The 24,081-nt window shown below is 54.8% G+C and overlaps 1 protein-coding gene and 1 long non-coding RNA gene across 10 annotated transcripts in view; one reads left to right on the forward strand and one right to left on the reverse strand.

Moving 5' to 3' along the window:
- The window catches only part of PTPRF (protein tyrosine phosphatase receptor type F), an 86,224-nt gene extending 71,990 nt beyond the window's left edge, over nucleotides 1-14,234 (reverse strand). For 6 of the 8 annotated variants that reach the window (XM_060140297.1, XM_060140295.1, XM_060140293.1 and 3 more), the window contains exons 1-2: nucleotides 14,043-14,230; nucleotides 6,665-6,741 (exon numbers count right to left, since the gene is read on the reverse strand). The gene's annotated coding sequence lies outside the window, so the exon portion shown is untranslated. Of the gene's footprint in view, nucleotides 1-6,664; nucleotides 6,742-14,042 lie in introns of all 8 variants that reach the window. The other 2 variants (XM_060140298.1, XM_060140299.1) reach the window with 2 other exon arrangements.
- LOC132514857 (uncharacterized) lies at nucleotides 14,013-23,586 on the forward strand. 2 transcript variants are annotated; one of them, XR_009538955.1, is made up of 5 exons: nucleotides 14,013-14,554; nucleotides 15,286-15,438; nucleotides 16,167-16,241; nucleotides 18,249-18,365; nucleotides 23,353-23,586. It is a non-coding gene; the product is annotated as an uncharacterized LOC132514857 (long non-coding RNA). The 2 variants fall into 2 exon arrangements; XR_009538954.1 differs by lacking the exons at nucleotides 16,167-16,241; nucleotides 18,249-18,365.
- Nucleotides 23,587-24,081: the final 495 nt, after the last annotated feature.

Below are 24,081 nucleotides of genomic sequence, written 5' to 3' on the forward strand. Positions count from 1 at the left end.
TCCGAGAGACACAGAGACACACAGGTGGAGACAGAGACCAAACAAAGCAAGACCGAGACGGAGTACTCAGCAGACCCACAGAGGCCAGGGACTCCAGAGTCCCTGGGGTCTCCTGTTGCCCCTCCTCTCCCCAGCAGAGCCCGCAGGCTGGGCACAAGCCTCAGAGCACAGCCTTGGTCGTGGCAGACAAGATCCAGGTATCAGAGGCTTGGAGCCAAAGCCAAAACCCGTCCGGGCTCGCCAGGACATGCTCTGGACAAGGTGCACCCACCCCGCCTGGTTACCCTCATCCTACCCAATTCCCATGGCACCTTCCCAGTCCTGGCCACTAGGGAAACCACAGGGAGGCCCTAGTGGCCAGGACTGGGGGTGCTGGACCCTAAGAGTCGACCTCACACCTCCTCGGCCCTTGCCCCAGTGGCCCAGAGCATATCAAGGGGTGGGGTGCCCTTGCTCACAACTGCCATCCGGGCTGAGTCAGGAACCTGGGCATGGGGAAGACCATTTGGGATTGCATGAATGCCCCCAGGCCTTTGCTTACAGGGCTGCTCAGACAGGTGTGCCCCCGCCGCCCAGTCCGCCCAGCACCAGGGTGGAGCCCTCGGCATGGCCACCCCAGACGGTACACATACACCGCTATCACTCTCCAGCCCCGGTGGCGAGCTCCCAAGGGTCTCTCTCCCATGGCTCCCTTTCAGGGGGCTTCTGGGGACCTGTGTAAGCCCACCAGCTCTGCTTACACCTTGCTCTGGGCCAGGGGCTGGTGCACAAAGCCCCTCATTAATGCTCTGGAGACACAACAGGGCGCAGAAGGGGAGTGAGTGGCGGTGAACACACCTGGGGGCCCCACAGTGGTACCTACGGATTCTGGTGGGAGGGTGGGGATCAGACCCAGGTGCCAGCTAACCCACAACGGTAAGAATATTTGCAAGGAGGTGACAGGGCTGGTGAACAGGAAGAGGCTGGCCTCAAAGATGGCTCTGCTCCTCCCTGGAAATTAGACCCGCCTCAACTGGGACAGTCGAAGGCCATAAGATCAGAGGGCAGGAGGTGAGCAAAGGTGCTGGGACAAAGCAGGTACAACTGTGAAGTGAGGTAGGGGCTGAACACAAAGGGGAAAGGGTGGGAGATGTCCCTTGTCCCAAGATCTCACCGAAAGTCTGAGACAGGCTAAGCAACAAAAGCAGGCCCACGGAAGCAGCATGGTGGGCATCCAGCCCTAGTTACACCAGGCCTGGGCTTCCGCTCGGTGTGGCGAGACCAGGAAAGAGGAAGTCCCCAGCACCATGCCCCATACGGCCAACTTGGGATGGAGGACACGCATCACTAAGGCCCTGTCTGTCTGGGCTTTGTCATCATGGCACTGTCGTGCAGCAGTGCGACCAACAGTAGAATTCAACTTCCCAGCAGACATCAGGTGGTGAACTGCCTGGCCAGGGTGTCGTGGGGGTATGGCCCCTTGATACAACCATCCTGCAGCTCCTGGTACACATATCAGCGGTGTGTTACACCAAAGGACAGAGGCAGAGGGGACTAGTACAGACATCACAGGGTGCAACAATACCGTATTCACAGAGGTTTCACTCCCAGGTACAAGCAGTCGGGGTGTGAACCCTCCTCCCAGTGCAGACAACATGGGGGCATAACCCTCAGGAACACACACCATGGGGGACATAGCTCCCTGGCATGGATGTAAAGGGGATGAGGCTACAGAGAAGAGACATTATGGAGGCACAACTGCACAGCACAGTCATCATGGGGTGAAACTCCCCAGTACAATGATCATCGAGGCGTCATCCCCTGTAGCTGCCTTGGTACAGTAATCCTGGCAGTGCAACTCCCAGGGAGAGGCATCACGGAAGTGTAGCAGCCCTGTCCAGACATCATGTGAGTGTAGACAGACATCATGGGGATGCAGCTGCCCGATGCACGTTATAGGGGTACGTTATCATAGAGGAATAACCCTGTTATACACATCAGGGGGTGTCAGTCCCCAGTACAGCCATCAAGGGGGTGTTAATTCCAGAGCAGACATCGTGTGGTACACTGTTGGATGAGATTCTGCCCACGGGTGTCAGAGAAACTGGGCTTGCCTCTGGTAACCCCACCCCCACTCTAACAAAAACAAGTGGCCGTGACTTGGGGACCCCAGGGTCCTCCTGTGTATCTGGGTCTGGAGTGCCTAGGATACTGTTCAGATGCAGAAAGTAGGACAGACAGAGGTGAAGAAGTTGAAAACAATGACATTCCCTCCCAGAGAGCTCTTCCCAGCGGTCCACGGACACGAGGACACCCAGAGAGACGGGGAGACGCGGGGACACACAGACATGGACACGTTCTCAGGGAACTACTCAGGCAACCACAGAGCTGTCCGGGCCAGGGCCTCTCCCTCACCAGCTCCTGGTGTGAGCAAGCTGCCTCCGCCCCAGACTCTGGGCACACAGCCTGCCCCAGTGTCAGGCGGTGCAGGCCACTCCCAGCTCCAGGGCCCCGCATAGGAGGAGTCCTGGCTCCTGGGTCTGGCCTCCGTCTAGACGCTGGCCCTGCCCCCACCCCAGAGTGCTCAGGGTCACCTGTGGGGAGGTGGCGGGAGGGGAGCAGGGAGGTGGACCGACGCTAGCCTTGCTGGGGTAGCTGAGAACCTTCTGAAATCAGTGCAACGGCGTTAAGAGCAGAGCGTCCACTTCCGCCCACGGCTGGGTGAGTCTGGGCTCTCAACGGCCGAGATGAAAATACGGCCTGAGCACTTGCACACTCAGCTTGTCTCTGAATTGCACCGCGGACCATCGGTTCTACCAACTGACACACTTGGGCAGGAAAACAATTCCATACTGAACGATATTGTACAATATCATCAAATGTCATTTTTCTACACTCAGAATGGTTTTAACATACCCTTTTTCTTTGCTACATCAGTGTAAAGCTGCCGACTGCCCTTTCTTGGGAAGAGCTGTCCTTTATTCTGAAATTACGTCCTTGGTGCTAAAATGTCCTGTCTTGTAGGAAGTGATGGTGATAGCAGATACCAGTTGTTGTTTTTTTATGATGTCCTTACTTGGCAAGATAAAAAATTTTGCCAACCCCATGTCTGGCCCCCAAGTACTTTTGGAAACTGTACTGGTTTGTGAAACTGAAGAGCCTGGGAATCACTGCCCTGAGGGAAAAGGAAGGAGCAGGCCCCACACCAAGCCACAGGATTCGAATACAAACGTCACAGAAAGGCCTGTTACCCAGAGGCTAGGTCACCGCCATGCGGCCCACCCAACCACCCCTGCCAGCCTCAGTGGGGGGCCCCCCAGGAGAGACCATGTGACGCCAAACATGCGGGGGGTGGTTCCCTGGCTGGAGAACATCTGGGATCATTCCGAGGCCTCCTCATGAATATGAAAACACAAATTGATTTGTTTCCCTTGGGCACGTGTTATTACTCACAAATATTAATTAGTCTCCAAATACCACCTGTTCCTACAGCCTCCTCCCTGCTTCCTCCCCAGGCCAGGACCCTGGCTCTCAGGAGGCTGGGGCCCCAAAATGGGCATCAGCAGAAGGAGGGGTATCCAGGGCCCCAAGGAGCGGCCGGCGAAGGGGAGAGGCCAGCGCTTGGGGCAGAGGAGCGTGAGAGCAGGCAGAGCCCCGAGCTGTTCATCTTCTAACCGGTGGGCAGCTAACCCTTTTGTCACGTCCCGGACACTTCACCACGTGGCACTGCAGCGGTGGCCGGGGAAGCGGAAACAGGCCTTGTTACACTTGGCAAGGGAAAACCAACATGTTTCCCACTCTCACCAAACCAACCACCAGATTACGATGGGAATAAATCAGTCTCAGCCGTGACCCCAGCTCCGGGAAGGGAGGCTGCGGCAGGCTGCCTTTGCTCCTCCAGCCAGTTGGCCAGAGTCTGTGAGCACAGCCAGGATCTGCCCACCCTCCCTCCCTCTCGAAGCTGGGACCTTACTTACCCTCTGGCAGCCCCCAGCTCTTCGGTCTCCCCTGCAAGAGGACGAGGAGCTTAGGAAGAGCATCCCAGAGTCTTGGGGGTGGGGCACAAGCTCCAGCAGAGGCTTAGCTCTGGGGGCGGAAGACCAAGGGAGCCAGCAGAGGCACCTTCCTACAGCTAAAACCCCTAAGCCACCAGCCGTCCAGCCTCCTTCCTCTGGAGAGCGGAGCCTCCCTTGGGTTAATGTTCACCAACGTGGCTGCGTCTAGGCCTCTGCACCCACTCTTCTCTCTGTTGTAAAGAATGCCTTGTCCTGGCCTCAGCCACCTACTCACCCACCAGAACTCAGCTCCCGTGGCCTATCACTGTGAACCTTCCCTGAGTGGCCCTCCCCAGTTTCCCAGGTTTGTACAGCACAGTGAAGGCAGCAAGAAGTGGTGCAGAACAGTGCTTCTCAATCCAGGGTGATTTTGCCCTGCTATGGGACATTAGGCGATGTCTGGAGACATTTGTGATTGTCCGACGGGGACGGGGGAGTAGGTGCTACTGGCACAGTAGGAAGAAGCGAGAGACGATGCTAGACATCCTACAATAACGGGCCAGGCCCTACAACAAAGGGTTATCTGGTCCAAAATGTCAACAATACTGAGGTTGAGAAACCCTGATGCAGACGGCAAGATCCTTTGCCCATGTCACCTAAGGCCTGCTGCCCTGGTCCCTGCCCCAGAACTCAGTCCCTATGGGTACCCTGGGCCCCAATACCCCAGGTAGGCTTGACATATATTAGCTGTACCTAGGCCTCGGGATCTCACAGCACCTTCCCCTCCCCCTCCAAGTCAGTCTTGCCTCCAGAGCCGGGCCGTACAGCACACCCCACCCCTACCCCTTCAACAGGCCATCAACAAGTGGCCTCCCCAGAGGACAGAGGGCTCCAATTTCAGGCACCTTTTATGGTGAGACTGGGCTCCCAGGAAGGTCAGACTCATCATCTGAGGATAGCCAGGTGAAAGGTATCTCCACACGCACCCTCCCCATCTGACCTTTCCAACCCGTGACACAGCCTTCCAGCCGCACCTTCTCCATAGCCCCATAGCTCACCTCACCACGCACGGGGTCTGGCCCCCAGCAGACACCCAATACATGCTCATTTCCCTTCCATGCCCAGACCAGACCCATCTCTTCCACAGCCCTCTTCGCCAGCCATCATGCAGAACTGTCCAGTGGGCCCTACTGGGCCCTGAGCCAGAAGGCAGGGTGATGAACAAGACAGTCATGGGCTCTGTCTTCAAGGAGTTTACAGAGGATGGCCCAACCAGAACGCATCCTCCCCAATCCCACTCCTTCTCCAGGTCCCCGTCTCCGTGACAAGCACCACCACGATCAGCCACCCAGGCCAGCCAGGCCTCCTCAAATTCTCCCTTTTCCTCATCCCACGTATGTCACTGGTCAGTACGTTTGAATCTGCCCTGGCTCCACCCCAACCACTGCCGTGTTAGGAAGACGTCATCAGCGCCCATGTCTTCGGTGGGCTTCCTGCCCCTGGTCACTCCCTTCCAGCCCATCCTGCAAACAAACCAAGGCCCCCTTTCAGCTTACAAAAATGCATATCTGATCAAGGCCCTCAGCTCTGTTGGCTTCTTTATCCCCCAGGAGACATGCAGATAATGTTTCATGAATGAACGAGCGAATGGGCAACGGGTAGATGAAGGTGTGAATGTTGCTTCTCTGCTTAAGAACCCTCAGTGCCTTCATACCACCCTCAGGAGAGTCTACAGTCTTTATTTAGCCTGACAACCAAGGCCCAGCACACTCTGACTCCAACCTAACTCCCCAACCTCATTCCCTGTAACTCCAACCCACACGTCTGTGCCTCTAGCAGAAAGAAAGAAGTGGACCTCAAAGAGACGAAGAAGGATGGGCCCAGATCCTGAGTACCTTGCTCTTTCTACCACAACCTACAGTTCGGAACAGTCTTTTCTACAGAAACATGGTGAATGGGAAGCATAGAGATCCTGGTGTAAGTCCTAGAATGTTATCCGGAAGCCTATTTCACACCTACAGCAGCTGACGAGCTGTATATCATTCCCCACCCACCTCCGTCACCCACTCTGGCCAGAAACCCGGGAGCCATCCTCGACACCTCCCCTCCCTCATGCCCCACATTCAACCCTTCACCATGTCCTGTCTACTTGGCTTCCCTAAATAACACTCAAATCCCTTCTCTCCACCTCCATCACCGCCTTCCTGGTCCAGGCCTCCATCACCTCTCTGCCACACGCACACTGGATCATTCACGCCCCTAGTGACAACCCTTCTACAGCTCTCCACCGGCCTAAGTCAAAATCCAAGCTTCGGGCTTCCCTGGTGGTGCAGTGGTTAAGAATCCGCCTGCCACTGCACGGGACACGGGTTCGAGCAGTGGTCTGGGAAGATCCCACATGCCACGGAACAACTAAGCCTGCGTGCCACACAACTAAAGCCTGCACGCTGCACAACTACTGAAGCTTGCACGCCTAGAGCCCGTGCTCCTCAATAGGAGAAGCCACTGCAATGAGAAGCCTGCGCACCGCAACAAAGACGCGGCAACCAGATAAAAGCTTGCGCACAGCAACGAAGACCCAACGCAGCCAAAAATAAATAAATTAAATAAAATAAATTAAAGAAAAAAATCCAAGCTTCTTGGCCTGGCCCTCGGCACCCCTGCCCGGCCACAACCGGGGGGACACTCACCAGGACTCTGACTGCTCACGCCCGTCACTCTTGGACAACCAGCACTGAGGGCAGGGCACTGGGGCCTCTGCTCCTTCCTGGAAAGAGAGAAAAGGATAAGGAAACGTTAAGAATTTCATTACAGCAGAGCAGGTATTGACACAGAAAGACATTCAAAATTTGCTGTTTACGAAGGAGGAAGAAAAAGCAGGTTATGGAACTGTTCCTGCAGGACGAGCCCCATTTAGAAAAATGCCCATCTCTTCACTTCATTTACTCACTTCTTCCATATTCCTGAGCACCTACTACGTGCCAGGCTTTCTGCCAGGCACCCTGCATATAGCCGTGAACAACACAGACCAAGTCCCTGACCTCAGCAGAAAAACTTGTGTCCAAACTCCTCAGCACCACTCTCCAGCACGGCAGTCGGCGCCGCCCACCTCTGTAGCCCAATCTGGCCATGCTCCCTCTCGCCAGCCAGCCAGCCAGCCCGCCCGCCCGCCCGAAAACTTCTTCTTCTGGTCCTCAAATGTGCCATCCTCTTGCAGTCTCTCAGCCTTGCCCGGGCCCTATGCCACTGCCTGGACCGCACTCCTCACCTCTTCTAGCCAGTGACCTCTCGGATCTCAGAGCCAACAGCATTTTCCAGGATGTCCTGGACTACACGCCTGGACCTTGCCTTGGAGTGGTGACCACGACATGATTGATATGATTTATTTATTTACACAACTGCCGAGTGGCCGCTGAGTCACAACCATAAGCTCAGTGCGCGCCGGCTCACCTCCATGTCCCCAGCACCCAGCAGAGAGCCGGCACATAGTAGGTGCTCCATCAAGATATGCTGACTGAGCAGATGAACGCGCGAATGAGCTCGCAGGAAACAGCCCAGCCTGGGAGGGCCGCGCCAGCAGCCGTGCAGCCTTCAAGGAAGCTTCAGAAGCAGTATTTATTTTTGCCTCTCTGCTGCTCTATAATTTTTATTTATTTATTTATTTATTTTTTTATTTTTTGCGGTACATGGGCCTCTCACTGCTGTGGCCTCTCCCGCTGCGGGGCACAGGCTCCGGACGCGCAGGCTCAGCGGCCATGGCTCACGGGCCCAGCCGCTCCGCGGCACGTGGGATCTTCCCGGACCGGGGCACGAACCTGTGTCCCCTGCATCGGCAGGCGGACTCCCAACCACTGCGCCACCAGGGAAGCCCTGCTCTGTAACTTTTAAAATGAAGGTGTGCCACTGGACGCCTCCTCCGCTGGCACACACAGGGCCACAGAGCCCGGCGCCTGCCTTCCAGGACAGTTACTGAGCTCTCACCAGCGTGGGCCCCGTCCTGAGTGGGGGCAGGGGTCGGACACGCCCACACCCTCTCACCTGGCACCTGGGAACCAGCCTCGCTCGAGACCAACCGCGTCTGCAACACAGGGGAGTTCCTCGTGCCTGAGCATGGCCAGGACAGGCCTGGCCAACCCACGACCACCCGCGCTGACCCTGCAGCCCACACCCTCCCCGGCCTCCATCACCCCTCCCCCCACAGCTCACAACCCCGGCCTCAGGATGGCCGCAGGCTTCCGTCTCCCAGCCCCCCAGCTTCTCCGCAAAGTTCCCTGTGGCCTCCCTGCTCCCAGCACACAGGCTGCCGGGCGGGTCTGGCCAGACAAACCAGCTTCCGTGCCCCAAACTCAAAGGCCCGTTTGTCCGGCGATGCCTGCCGGGGCCTCACAGGGCCAGATGTGGGGCTGTCAGCTCCACCGTTGCTCAGGGACCCTGGGGCAGAGGGGCAGAGTCTGAGGTAGAGAACGGGGAGGGTCCCCCAAGCCAGTTGCCCTCCTGCCACGCCTGAGGCCACACCAGGAGCACTGGGCTTGGCACCTGGACCCAAGCTGAGCAGAGCCACACCTGGATAGAGGAATGTGCCCCAGATGGCCTGGAGGTGGGTCAGGGAACAGACATAACAGGCACAGAACCCTGCACCTGGAAAGACCCTACAGCACAAAGAGGATTCTAGAAGAGCCAGATCAGCACCTGGAACCATCAGTGTCCCAAATGACCCAGGAGGGCAATCAGAACCACCTGTCAGAGTCACCAGCAGCAGCTCCCAGAAGCACCCCAGACACAGCAACAATCAGGGCTGCCGGGTGTGCCCAGGAGACCAACTAGAAAGCTACTCAGGAACGGCCTGACCGGTACCGGACCCAAGTTAGGAATCGCTGCTTGGCACCCACAAAGGCCTCATAAGGGGTGAGGTTGGCAGCCATGACCAAGATCAGGTACGCAGGCCTTGGCACCCAGCCGGAGCTGGCCCCTGGCAGGGCTCTCCGTCATTTGCCAAGCCTGGAACCTGGCCTGACAGCGGGACGAGGAGTAAGCTGAAATCTAGAGGAGCACGGACGCCCCTCTAGAGCAGCCCCCAGGCAGCCCTGGTAGCTGCACCGCAACAGTCCCCAGAAACAGCTAAAACACTGCCGAGGAGCCCAAACCATCGTTCTCAGATCTGGAGGTTGTGGACACAGAGTCTGGGTGCATCCGGACCTCAGAGGCAGACACCCCACTAGAGGGCCCAGGGCCCAGGGTGGGTAGGGGGGACAGGGAACCCAACACACCAAAGCTGCTCCTTCTCAGAATCCCCTTCCACCCACTCCCAATGTGGGGTCTCTTCCCCAGGGCTTCATCCTCTAGTCTTCTCACACCAGCCCACCTGAAGGTCAAATACACCTGAGCAACACACACAGTCCCAGCGATGACATGAGGGCTGAGGGCTGGGCACTTGGGTTAGGTTAGCCAGCTAACCTAAGCTCAGAATTGCAGCTACTTTAGGTGAGCAGGTGCCCAAACCTTAACAATGTCTAGTTTGTAAAGCCGCTCCCACTGAGATTCTGATGGGGATGGTTTGCACCTCGCCCTTTGAGGATTATTACAATAACAACTGCTAACACTGAGATGGCAGTGCTTATTAGATGCCAGGCCCTATTCTAAGAACTTTCTGCACATTAACTTCAATCCTCACAACAACCCTGTGAGACATGGAAGTTTGTCATACCCATCTGACAAGTGGGAAAACTGATTTAGAGATGTTAAGCCATTTGCTCAAGGTCACGCTGCTATTAAGCGGAGTTGAACCCAGCGGTTTGAAACTAGAGTCTGTGCTCCTCACCACTGAGGTTGTCTTCTCTTGAACACAGCTCTACACCCTCTCGTGTAACTCTCCATCCTTCCTCTGGCGCAGACCTCTCTCCCCAACTCCAGATCCTCACACACAACCACCTCCTATAAGTCCCCCACCCGACCCTCAAATGCTCCAAGCATCTCAAAAACAACATGTCCAGCCCTGAGCTCATTATCTGTGCCCCAAATCTACCTCTCATCCTCAAGTCCCCGGCTCAGTGAAGGCCTGACCCACTCACTCCCAGGAACCTGGACCCCTTCCTCTTCCTCACCCCCACATCCAATAAATCATCCTGCCCTAATAAATGTGCCTTCTAAATGGCTCCATGCTACCAAGCCACAATTCTCTCTCACCTGACTTACCTGTACCCTTCTCTTCACTGGGTATCCTGTCTCCATTTACTTCCCGTAGCCACAGAATCCTCTTCCAGAAGCATGAATCTGATCACAGCACACACACACACACACACACACACACACACACACACACACCCTCAAGCTTTAATTCTTTGATATCTCCCTTTTGTGTTCTCACAGTAAAGTTACAGTAACTTAACAGGGCAATAGACATCCTCTGTGATTTGCCGTATCTCTGAACACGCCACTAGTGATAAGATCTCTGAGTGTTTAGTCATATTGTTTTCTTTTCTGCCTAGAGTGCCCTTTCTTCAATTGGAAAACTCTTATTCATCCCTCAAAACGCAATTCAGATAGCCTGTTTTCTTGGTCTTCTTTGAGACTCATCTCTCCTTGACCTCTGAACTCTCCCCTGCCTCGTGGTGAACTCCCCCAATCTTGTAACCTCAGCTCAAAATTGCGGCTGCTTTAGGTGAGCTGTTGCTGAGCTCAACCTCAGCGGCTCCTAAGGGGTGGGCTGCCTCTTTTACACAGTTGTTAGTTCCACAGGAAGCATGGCAGCCTGGCTGAAAGTGCCTAGCCCAAAGTCTGGAACACACTCGGCAATCAATAAGAGGTTACTGAATTGCTCTGCCTTCCCATGATGCAATCTGTTCCCTCCGGGACCATAAGCTCCTCAAGGGCAGGGCCCTGGCTGCAAGCTTGGCCCAAGAACACGGCAGTGTCAGTCACATGGGAAGCGACCGCTACTGCTGCTGACACACTGCCACACAGTCCCCTTAGATTCTCACGACAGCCTTGGGAACTGGCCAAGGTTGGATGACCTCTCCCATTTTACAGGGGGTGAAACTGAGACTCAGGGAGGAAGGGATCTCCTCAAGTTCTCAAACTGGAAAATGAAGGGGCTGTAGTATGTGTCACAGCCTCTGTAGGAAGAGGTCTGGGTCCCATCTCCCTCTGACTAAGGGCCCTCAGTACTGGACTCCTACAGTTAGGACTGATGGGAGAAAGAGTGGAGGGAGCGCAGAGAGCCAAGGCCAGCATTTTGCTACACATCAGTAACAATTCCCAAGAAAAGTAGCGAGTCTACTCTTACAGCAACCGCCCCCCCCACCGCCCCAACCGGTTCACCAGCACCCAAATCCAGCCTCCTCTCCTAGAAGCCCTGGACACCACACCCACCCTCACTACGTGCACAAGGTTGACAAGAGGGGAGGCCAGGAGCTGCAGGCGGAAGGAGGGAGGAAGGAATTGTATGAAAACAATTTCCTTGTTAAAGGAAATAAAAGAGGGAAGAGGAAGAGCAAATGGAAAAGAAAACAGAACTACAGAGACATTTCAAATGTCTCTGAGCAAGCAAAAATGTGCGAGAAAGTGTGTGCACACGATTCCCTGGTGGCACAGTGGTTAAGAATCCGCCTGCCAATGCAGGGGACATGAGTTTGAGCCCTGGTCCGGTACGATCCCACATGCTGTGGAGCAACTAAGCCCGTGCGCCACAACTACTGAGCCCGTGCGCCACAGCTACTGAAGCCGGTGCGCCTAGAACCCGTGCTCCACAACAAGAGGAGTCACCACAAGGAGAAGCCCACGCACCGCAACGAAGAGGAGCCCCCCCACTCGCCACAACTAGAGAAAGCCCGCGCACAGCAACGAAGACCCAACGCAGCCAAAAATAAATAAATAAATAAATAAATAAACGTATTAAAAAAAAAAAGAAAAGAATGCATGAGACTGCAAGTGTGCACACACCCTCCCTGGTCTGTGCATAGGGGTGCAGTGAGAGCACAAGCAAGCACACAGACCGGTACATGGGTGTGCAAGCACAGCAGATTTCTGAGCTCTGGCTGCCATGCAGGCCCAAGCGTGCAAGTGTGAGGGCACTCAGGAGACAAGTGGATGTGGAGTGGGGGTGAGGGGTGGGAGGGTGAGCTGAGTGTGGAAATGAGAGGGATGTGAGTGTGTGGCCTGGGCCTGGGGCTGCGGATGTGGAGGGCTGCGCCTGGGGAGGTTCACCGGCTCCTTGTTGAAGCCCTGGGCTCATTCATATAATCAGTGAAAAACGGGGATTTTCCTGCTTCCTGAAGCAGCCGCTGATAAGGAGCCAAGCATAGAATTTCCTGAGGTTTTCTGACAGAACCCTGCTCTGGATCCCAATGGATCCCTCATGCCTCTCAAAGGATCCCTCAGCAGATCTCCTTCCTTCTCAGGGGATCCCTCACCATTGAGGATCCCCCTGGAAGCATCAGCCGTTGATCCTTCTCCAGGCCTCACACCCCAACGCACTTCTCGGGATTCTCTGGCCAGATCCCGCACCAGGTCACTCTGGATCCCTGCCCCCATCTGCTCAGGAGCCGAAGTGGAGCCTTCATCACCAGCACGCAGCAGTCCAGCCTCCCAGGCCTGCCCCGCAGCCCCCAGGGGAATCCAGAGGACCACCTCCTCCCTCCCCTCCTGCCAGCAGCCTCCCTTCCTTTTCACAGCTCAGACAGGTACCAGGCTCCCACCCACCAACCTGCTCCAACTCGGGGCCCTGCACTGGGGGTGGGGGGGGTGTTGAAAACGGAAGAAAAACTAGCCCCTCCCCCACCCTGGGGTGGAAGAACCAGAGGGGCAGCATTCCAGAGAAACGGTGAGGAGGCCAGCCAGCAGAGGGGCGGCAGAGACTCCAGTCAGTGGGAGACAGAGACACCAAGAGACCAGCGAGAGACACGACAGAAACCCGGGAAGGGAGACCCAGGGATGGGGGAGGGAGCACAGAGAGACCTGGGAAGAGAGAAAAGACACCCGGGGAGAGCACAGAGAGACCCGGGGAGAGAACACAGAGACCTGGCAAAGAACACAGAGAGCCGGGAGAAAGAACACAGAGACCCAGGGAGCGAGAACAGGGAGACCCCGAGAGAGTCGCAGCCAGCTGAGAGACTCCGGGATTACTGGGGCGGGGGAGGGGGTGGGGTGGGGATAAGACTGGGAGGCCGTGACACAGGGAGACAGAGATACAGAGACGTGGAAGGGCACAGAAAGGCACCGACACACGGAGGGAAACGGAGAAAGAAGCTGAGACAGGATCGTGGGCCAGCGATGAGGACCGCGGCACACACCAGCACGGGACGGGACGCGGGGCGGCGACTGAGTGAACTTTCCGGAGCGGGTCCGAGTGGACACGTCCTCACGGGACAGATCGCTCCAGGGCCTTCGGGTCGTGGCACCCGGGTGGGGGCGGGAACAGCCCGGCCCAGCCCCTCCCTCCCCAGCCCGCGCCGGCGACCCCGCGGGGTGGGGGATTCCAAACTCACGCCCCGCGCACCCCGGGACCGCACGTGCGCCCGAGCCGCGAGCGAGACGGGGGCGCGGCGGCTGCGGATCCCCCGCCGACTGGGAGGGGGCGCCTGTGAGGCGGGGGCGCGGCCTGGACCCGCCCGGAGCTGGGGTGGCTGAGGGAGGTCGAGGGCCGCCCCCGGAGCGCGTCCGCGCTGGTAGTAGGGGGAGACGAGGCGGGACCCAGGAAGGGAAGCACGGATGCAAAAGGGAAACTTTGCGCTGGGTGGGGGGGCGCGGGCTGCGGCTCAGGTGCGGCGGGAGGGAGGGGGAAAGGGGGAGGAAGGGAAAGGCGGCGAGGGGCGGCGGGGAGCTAGCCAGCCGGCGGCGGGGTGGGGGGGCGCGTCTGCCGCGGGGTAACTCGGGGAGGAGCCGCCGGGCTTGGGGCGGGGGGGCTTAGCCGAGGCTGCGGGCGCGGCAGGTGGGGGCGCGGCCCGGCCTAATCGGCACCCCCCAGCCCCCCGGGACCGCCCCCAGCTCCGCTCGGCGGACGCGGAGAGAGGGCGGGGGAGTGGGAAAGGACGGATGCGGAGGGGACTGGAAAGGGGCCCGGGGGTCACTCACCGCCTATCCAGGGGCCGTCGGTCCGCATGTCCCCCCCAAGCCGCTGGGGCCGCTGCTCCTGCTCCTCTTCTGCCGCCGCCGCCGCCACCGAATCCCACTCCCGCCACAGCCACCCGAGCTGGAGCCGGAGCCGGAGCCGGAGCCGCCGCCTCTGCCGCCGCCGCCACCGCTCCCGTCGCTCCCGCGCCAGCTCCAGCCGCGCGCCCGCGCCCGCGCCCCTGCCCCTGCCGTGCGCGTCCCCGGCGCCGCCCCTCCCCTCGTGCACTCTCGCTCGTAGAGCTGCTGAGACGCGTAGGCCCGACGAGGCCTCAGCCCAACCCCGAGCCTAAGCCGACGCGGGCTCCAGTACCGAGCCGGAACCCCAAAATGAGCATGGACAGACCCAAACTCCCATACGAAGTCCGGATCCAGTTAGAGGCTCCCAATCCAAATATGAACCTGATACTACTCTAGGACCCCATTCCCTCGATGTGAACCTGATACCGAGACCAGACCCACCCCCAAACTCAATAGTAAGTCCAAACCCCTAAATGTGCCCCGAAATTGGCTCAAGTAATAATTTCAATCCGAACCCCTATATTGACCTCAAATACCAATTCTGACTCTAAACCCCTTTATCACCTCTACTTGATAGTGACCCCATCACCAACCCTGGTCCTTAAATGGACCCCAGTACCAACGCTGATCCCTGATCCCTGTATGAAACCTAAAGTCCAATGGCTCCCTTCTTATGGACCCCAGCACTCTTTTCTGAACCCCAAGCCTTACATAAACCTCTAATACTGCAGTCCTAATCCCAGGTCAACACCAACACCCTTTCTGAACTGGGATTGAGTCACCAGAAAAGGACCCTAATACAAATACTGACCTCAAACCTCATCCATATGGGGGCCCATTTAAGACCCTACATTGACTCACCTCTAATGGTAATCTTGGAACCCAAGATTTATGAGACTGGCTTTGCAGAAACTCCACACAAATCCACTCAATCCCCATACTCACTCTCTACTTCTCTGACCCGATGTCAACCCCAGAGCCTGGCCAACACCTCAATATCTACACCAATTCCAACTGTGAACCTGAGTCACGTTGTGAGTTGGCCCCTGAGTTCAGGACTTGATAATGTCCCCCAAGCCTGATATAAACCTCAGTATTGAGTTTCTGACTCCTCATATCAAACTCAGATGCTGACCCTATAAATTTCTGGGCTAAACCAATAACTTACCTGAAGATTTATTCCAAGTCCTAACTCAGGAACTTGGTAAGCTCCAAACCAAGACCCACACCTTGGCACCAAAGCCTCCGGCCCCAGACGTATCGTCCAGTCTGTGCCACACCAGCTGTCTCCTGCCTGCCCACCTCATGAAAGACGGGGTACATACCCCTACTGCTCTAGGTAAGATGAGGACCCCTATGGGATCTCTGATCTATGGAGTCTCTGTGATACCACTGTGAGTCTGGAGGTTAGGTGAGAAAGTTTGGGAATTGTTGAGGCATCTGGACTTGGGGATCATAGTGTAATGTGCAGGGCAGGGGGAGAGATGCGGGTCTAGGGATCTGGGCTGAGGGGTCAAGTTCTGGTTATCACCTAATTCACTGCCTACATTTGCCCTGGACTTGGATTTAGAAACGGTGCGTGTGCGCCCCCTGGTGCGTGAGAAGGGGATGGGACTGGCTCCAGTGATTCTGGGCAAACAATTAGATCCGGATTCCGGATGACAAACGGATCAAAAATGAACATTCCTAGTCCGTGGTTTTTTTATCCATTGGTAATTTTGGTGTACTGTGGGGGAGGCATTGCAAATTTCGTGCATCTTTAGACGTTTTGGCCTGTTCTTCAGTACTGGAGTGGGTTTAGGCTTTCGGGGGGTGGGATTCTTCTAAATTTTAAAGTATGCTTTTTGGCCAGTGATACCTGCTCATTGCTGACTCGTGAAAACAGTTCCTCTTGGCTTCAATGGCCTACACTCTCCTCCCTGGCTACCGTTTCTCAATCTCTAACCATCTCCTGCTCCTCCCGAGGTCTATCCTAGGCCGTCCCTTCTTCCCCTCTGCCTCCTGTCCCTTGGACCATCTCTCCCACCACCAACCAAATGCTGATGACTTCCAAATCTCTGTCTCCAGTGTGGGCCTTTCTTCTGAGCTCAGGACCCATATATCCAAGAGTCTTCTCTAGATCACTCCCCGGATGTTCGTCAGGTAAACTGAATTCACCCTCTCTCCTGCCCCAGATCTGCTGGCCTCCAGCGGTCCCATCTCAGGCAGCAACACCTCATTCACTCAGTCACTGGGCCAGAAACAGGGCATCTTCCCTCCTGCACCCTCATCTAATGCAGCCTGCAAATCTTGAAATGTAAAAAGGGACTAGAGATCATCCCAGAGGGAGATGGGCAGGAGTCGGGGATGGAGAGAGAAAGGGGGGGAGGGGAAGAGATGGGAGAGAGACAGAGACAGAGAGCTTCTGACTTTTGGGTTTTGGTTCACACAAAATCAAGTTGGTCATAAAGTCTCTTACACATAAGTCATAAAAAACGCCCCTTAAGACTTACTCTGTGTTGAGTAGCGTCAGTACCCTGGAACCAATGGTACCTATTTAGAACCATCACTTCCTCCAGGGAGCCACCTCTAACCCCTGGCTGAGTTGAGGGCTTGCCTGCCCAAACTCTAAACACTGGGTGTCACCACCATCAGTATCTGTGTCTGTCCTCCCCGGCCCCACACCTTATAGGTTGTGGGTTCCTTGAGGGCAGGGCAGGAGGGATGAGCCTGCCTTGTCCACTGCCATATCCCAGGGCCAGTACTGGGCCCTGATACACAAAAGGTGCTCAGTACATATTTGTTAAAGGAATAAAAAGATAGCTTTTCCTCTTCTGTGCTCAGGGACCATCAGACATAAGTGACCAGGTGGGGAAAGCTCCCTGACCAAGCCTCAGAGCTCGTCCACACCTGGGGCTTCTGTTGGCCTGGCATGCCCTGAGAGGGGCTTGTGGTGTTTGCTGACCTGTCTGCCTGCAGCCTGGGCCTCAGTGGGTCTGCAGCTCTGGCAGCCTAGTTCCCTCTGTCCAGCACTGCCTAATCTGTGACCTAAATACTTGGAAGGCCCGTGGGCCAGGGGCCTTACACTCCGATGGCTGAAGTCAGCAGACCCACTCACTGCTGGGCCAACCAGCCTCCTGCTTCAACCCTCACAGGGACAGAGGGTTCTCCGAATCTCAAGCCATTGGTCTCTAACCCCCTGCTCGCCCACCTTTCAGTACCACGTGTGGTCAGGTGTTTGCTGAGGTGGGGCGTGCGGTTGGCTGCAAGCAGCCTGCCCAGATCTCAGCATGCCCAGCACCTGGAACTGGACACAAGGCCGAAGTAAAGGGACCAGAGGCCCAGGCCCCGGGGCCACAGAGACAAGAGCCTCGGGTGGCTGGGCCTGTGAATGCCTGAGAGCCGTGGAAAGAGAGGAGCCACGGCTCTGTCCAGATGGCCAAACTCTGAGCTCGGGGTCCATGTGGACTCGACCCACTGCTCTGCTCCTGGGCCTGGTGGGGAGGGACGGCCTTGTGCTCATCTGTGAAGGCCGAGTGCTACCACATGGTAGATCTGTGTCTGTCGGGCTCCAGCCCCAGGGGGCAGGGTGAGGGGAGAGCCAGATGTCAGCTCCCACTCACTGTTTACCCTGTGTCCAGGTCCCAGGCCCACTGGACACTGCTCAAACTCATGACGTAAATACAACCCTTAGTCATCTCTTAGTTGGTCTCAATCAAATTAAATTCAGCTTGAGTCCTTGCCCAGCAGATCTGTGAGAATTCCATATCACTCACAGCTCTCCTTCACCTCCCCTCCAATGGTCCAAGAATGCCAGGGGCTTGCACAGCCCCAAATATGCTCAGTCTGTGCTCCTCTTTGCAGAGAAAGGCTGAGGTCTATTTCAGGCCGGCGCTGCCATTGCAGACGTTAGTCGTCCCTGCTGTGGGCCTCCCACTATTTGTCCCCCACCTTCAGGGCCACTCCCCCATCCCTGGCTCTATGGGGGTCTCTCCCGTAGACCCTCAAAGTTGCAGCCCTTAGACCTTGGCATTTGCAGTCACACACAGCCATTTTCCTGGGGGGAGAGGGGTGCATGCCAGGGTGGGACAGGGAATGCCCGTCCTCCCACCCGTCTCTTCCATGATGGAGAATCAACTCCCTAAGACGCGGTGATGTTCTCCCTCTCAGTCCGTCAGAAAGAACTCAGATGCCAGCACCGCAAAACAGTCTGTGTACCATCTCAGGTGTGGAGTGGGAGGAAAAAGGCCCAGACCCTAGAATGCTAATGCCTTTCACTCCTTCCTGGTGAGTCACTATGTGGGGGGTGGGGTGTGTGAATGAGATAGGAGTTAATGTCTCAATAGAACACTCTGCTGATGACTTCCCCTCAAGCTTCTCTGAGAAAACAGAGGCTAACGGGGAGGACATCTCCATCCCCCACTATCAAATCCACAAATCCACCCCATCTACTCCTTCCTCTCTCTCTCCCTCCTGAGATGCGCCCTGTCATGGCAGGGGCTGACCCCACCTGCCTCCTCTTTACTGTACCATTCCCATCGACTTGCAGTCATTCTCAGGTCTCTCCCACCCTAAAAAGTCCCCTCCCTGGACCCCACCGGCCTGTCCAGAGTGGGAGAGATGGAGCTTTTCTCTGTTCTCCTTCACAGCAAACCCAAGAGCTGTTGACATAGGGAGCCTCCCCCATCCCGTCTCCTGTACACACTCAGTCCACTATGACACAGCGTTCGGGACCAACACCCCTCTGAAATTGCTCTTGACATGATGACTATTCACCTCCCTTTTGCCCAATCCAACGACCTTGCCCGTTTGCAGCTTAGTGGACCTCTCAGTGGCCTTTACTACTTCAGTCCCTTCAGTGTCAGCACACACAGACCAGCTCCTGACCTCCTTGTCGAATCCCCATCTGCAGGCCACTGGGTCACCTGTTCACACCATCACCTGCTGGGCCTCGTCCCGTCCCTCACTGCACCACCTGCTCAGGTGACCTCAAGATGAGATAACTGTTGGGTCTCCTCAGACCTCTCCACCGTGGACCTCTCTGTGTTCTCCTAATGCATCTGCTCTCTCCTTCCATTGCTTTTCTTCTTGTCCCACCTGGATTTCAAGGCTTAACATTTTGATAACACTCTCGTCAATACCCTGAGCCCCTCTGCCTCTCTGCCTTTTGATCGTATCTGTCTGGCAAGCCCCCAGCGCCGGATGAGCCCTCCTGTCTGCATTCTTGTGCTGTGCTCAAACAGCCAAGGAACTCCACAGGTCAGAGTGATGTTCCCATAAATCATAGCTGCTGACTGCATACGGGCCCTCGACATATTTCTCCCATCAGCTTGGAACCCCCTTCTCTGCAGTGGCTGTTTTCAGCCTTCACCGTTTTCTCTTTAAGCCTCCAACCAGCCCATTTCCTCCTTGCTGGCAGATGTGACCTCGACTGCTCCTTTACAGGATTAAAGCCACAGACAGAAACCCGCGCACCCCCGCCCCCACCACCCAGTTTCCTACTAACTCAGCCACACATCTCCCTACACCTGCCCCCTCTCCTGCTGCCTCAGAGGAAGCACCCCTCCTCCTATCTCAGGCCAGGGCTGCTGCCCATCCTTGACTCCCTAGCCCCTGTTGCTTCTCTATCCATTATCCTCTCCCTCTCTGAGCTCTCCTTCCCACCAACCTGCCCCTGCAACCTTAACCCTGGCTCCCTCCCCCACTGTTGGTCGTTGGGCATTCCTGTCCACTCCAACATTCAGTCTTATATTGCTTTCATCTTCCACAACTTCCCCAAAACATGATATTTGAGCTAGGACCTCCATGTCTCAAAACTGGATGGGCATCTTTCCCAGTATTCATCTTATTAGACCTCCTGATTATTCAACTCCTAAAACATTAGCTTCTTTGACTCCCTTGACACCATACCCTCCTGGTTTGTCTCTTAACTCCTTGGTCTCCTTCTCAGTCTTCTTTGCTCCTCCCTTAAATGCTGGTGTTCCTCAAGCCCATTCCTAGGCCTTTCCCCCTCTCACTGTGGACCCTCCCTGGTGATCTCATCCATGCTATAGCTTCAGCTACCGTTCATCTGCTGATGATTCACACCTTTATGTCTCCAGCCTGGAGAACTTCCTGTCTAAGCTCCAGCGGGAGCCTAGCCAATGGCTTCATCATCTCCACCTCCATTTCTCAGAGGACCTCAACCGCAACACGTCTGAGACCTAACTCGTGGTCCTCATTCTCTCACCTTCCCAGCGTTCTCTTTCTCAGTGGATGGTACCATTGTCCATCTAACAGGCAAGCCAGACTCTTAGGAACCGTCACCAAATCCTGTTAATTTTACCTCCAAAGCATCTCTCTAATCTCCTGTTACCTCTTATCTGGATTCCTACAGCGGCTCCTAATTGATCCTACTGTGTCTGCCCTGTCCTTATCCAGTCTTATCACGTCACTCACTCCCCTTTTAAAACCTTCTAATGACTTCCCATTGCTCCTGGGATAAAGAGCCAACCCATTAACAAGTACTAAACGCCCTCCCCTTGCCCCCAGCACCAGTCCAGCATCACTGCTCCCCAAACGCCCTCCCCTTGCCCCCAGCACCAGTCCAGCATCACTGCTCCCTGCTCCCCACTGCTCAGTGCCGTCCAGCTGCACTGGCTTCCTTTCAATTCCTCAAACACACATATGTGCCCCCACCCATCCCAACCACCAGGCCTTTGCACATTCTTTCTAGAAGACTTTTCTACTCCATCACTTCACTTTTTAAGTCATTCTTCACTTTTCACTCAAGCATCATTTCCTTGGGGCAACCTTCCCTGTTGTAGGTCAGGGTTGTTTGTTACACATTCTTACTGTGTCCTGTTTCTTCCATATATAATTATATTACATACATATCTCTCTGAGCCCCTCACCCTGTGTGGGAGGTGGGTGGAGTCCATGGGGGTTCCAGGCCATGTGGGCATTGGGATTCATAAGCGTCGTGGGGGACTTCCCTGGTGGTCCAGTGGCTAAGGCTCTGTGCTCCCAAGGCAGGGGGCCCGGGTTTGATCCCTGGTCAGGGAACTAGATCCGACATGCCATAACTAAGAGTTCGCATGCCACAACTAAAGATCCCGCATACCGCAAAGAAGATCCCGCACGTGGCAACTAAGGTCCCACGTGCCGCAACTAAGACCCGCTGCAGGCAAATAAATAAATAAATATAAAAGAAGTAAGTGTAGTGGGGGCTTCTGACCAGGGGCTTGGAGCTGCACAGGTGTATATCATGGCCACCTCCATGTTTCCAGGGGCTCCCCACAAGCTGCCAATGACACTGGATGTCCCGGGCTGAACTGGCCCCAGTCAGGACAGACCAGTTGCGGGGCAGGCCGGCGTTTGGAGACATACAGACCTGGTCTGAATTATACCTGTGGCACTTACCAGCTATCTGGTCTTGGGCAAATTACTTCTCTGCCTAAGCCTCACTTTCCTCTTCTGTAAAAAGGGGATACTACTTACTTTGCAGCATTGTAAAACTGACATAAAATTGTGTTTGTGAAGAGCTTCATCTGCGCTTCACATCACAGGTTCTTGAAAATAGAAGGTATTTGATGATTAGTAGAATTAGCATAATCAAGCCTCTAAAAGCATCGGTTTGGAGGACCATTTAAAAGCTGATCCCACTGGGTCCCATATCCTGGTAATCTTCAGCTACTGTCTGAATGAGAGCCAGCTTCCTCATTCATCAACCTCCTTCTGCACTTCGTCCCCCCTCATCCAACTTTTCACTGCTCCCTCCCCAGCCTTCCCCCGTAGCCCTCTGTATACCCTCAGCCTCTTCAGAAGTCCTTCCTCCAATTCCTGCCTCACTGAGGACCCAGCAACTATCTCCAAGGAAGCTGCCATTCTCTGCAAGTGCAGAGTAAAGAGGCGGGGGCAGAGCCTTCCCTCTCACAAAAGCCACTCCCAGATCATATTCCTTCAGCCTCTCAGAAAAATTCCTGCTCATTTAAGGTTCACGCCATCTGGCTCTTGAAATTCATTGATTCAACCAAGATTTATTGAGTGCTTTTTCCTCTTTCTCTACTCTACCTTCTTTCTGAAAGGGCTTGGGTGACATTAAAAACATGTAATATAAGATGCTTGGTACATAGTAGGACTCTCTTATACTTGTGAATAAATGAATACATTTAAAAATGTTACATAGGGCTTCCCTGGTGGCGCAGTGGTTGAGAGTCCGCCTGCCGATGCAGGGGACACAGGTTTGTGCCCCTGTCCGGGAAGATCCCACATGCCGCGGAGCGGCTGGGCCCGTGAGCCATGGCTGCTGAGCCTGCGCGTCTGGAGCCTGTGCTCCTCAACGGGAGAGGCCACAACAGTGAGAGGCCCGCGTACTGCAAAAAAAAAAAAAAAAAAAAAAAAGTTACATAGAAGTTCCCCTCTCCCCAATCCCCCCTTCAGAGGTTTCATCTAACATAAACAGACAAGTAGAAGGTTCAGTCTTAGACCTCCCTTGAGTTGTTCCATTAGAAGCTGGTGCACCATTTTAAATGTTCTTCTAGGCTCTGCAGGGGATCACATCTCATAATGCTAGTCACCACCTGGAGCCTGGGATGTAGATAACTCAAGAACACTTTGCTTCCTCCCCTTGAACCCCAGCAAAGAGGTGGGAGGTGGAGCAAGCCCCCTGCCCCTTCACCACGGCACCTTTTTGTTCTGTGCAAGACCGTTACATGAGGCTGAGTTGCTGTATGTGACTTGCTCTAATGCAGGGAAGGGCAGCTTAAAAGAATTACAATTACAGCTGGGTAATAACTAGGAGTTTCCCTGAGACCAGAGAGAAAAGTATCTCAGGAATCAAATGCTGGACTTCCCTGGCCATCCACTGGTTAAGAAAACTCCGTGCTTCCACTGCAGTGGGTGGGGGTTCTATCCCTGGTCCAGGAACTAAGATCCCGCATGCCGCGTGGCACGGCCAAAAAAAAAAAAAAAAAGGAAAAAGAAAAAAAAATCAAATGCTAACTTCACTCTCCTGCCCTCCTTTATACAGGTTTTCTCTAAACTGCATCCTTCATCAGCTCTCCCTTGCAACTGAGAAAATCCCTTCCTTCCCCACCAGGATGGGGGTGTAACTCCCTGGATCTCTTCCCTTCCCCCATTCAGTTCCCCAAGATAACTCCTGAGTCATATCTGCAGACTTCATCAAGTTGATCAGTAATGCTCAAATTGATACCTCCTCCCAAAGATTATTCTTGTGGGGAAGAGCTTTGGCATTCTAATTCCCATTCTTTAAGGCGGGTTTCTTTTCTTCAAGGGCCCTGGTCCAGGAAGATCCCACATGCCGCAAAGCAACTCAGCCCATGCACCACAACTACTGAGCCTGCGCTCTAGAGCCCACAGTGCCACAGCTACTGAAGCCCGTGCACCTAGAGCCCGTGCTCCTCAACAAGAGAAGCCACTGCAATGATAAGTCCGTGCACCACAACGAGGAGTAGCCCCCACTCGCCACAACTAGGGAGAAGCCCGCGCACAGCAACGAAGACCCAATGCAGCCCAAAAAATAAATAAATAAATAAAATGAAAATATTCTTTTCAATATTCATTATCCGTACTGGTTTCCTTAAATACTGAAGTTGCTAAACAAATACATTCATACCCATAGCTCAAAGATTTTACTTCTTAGGTCTAGTACATTCTAAAACCATATTGAGAAAGCAAATAATTCCTAAACGGCCTCATAATTAGCATCGTGTCTTCCCTTTTCCCTGGGAATCAGTAAATCCGATTATTGTGGCAAGGCTAGAATGTCTGTGCCCTTCTTGATCCCCATTGGGATTTGTTTGAATAAGAATATGGTCATAGTCCCTTTAATGATTTCTCAGTGATTTTCACAAGCGAGGATTTGATGGCTTGATTTTAGGACGCCTCAATTATATTCTTGCCAAGAGCTAATATCAATCTGGGGAAAGAGAAGGGGGTTGGCCTATTCTCCCAGTTAAATAAAAATTGAAGTATATGAAAAGGCTGGAAAAAGAGAAAACAC

This window comes from Lagenorhynchus albirostris, chromosome 2 (genome assembly GCF_949774975.1).
Source record: "Lagenorhynchus albirostris chromosome 2, mLagAlb1.1, whole genome shotgun sequence".
NCBI lineage: Eukaryota > Metazoa > Chordata > Mammalia > Artiodactyla > Delphinidae > Lagenorhynchus > Lagenorhynchus albirostris.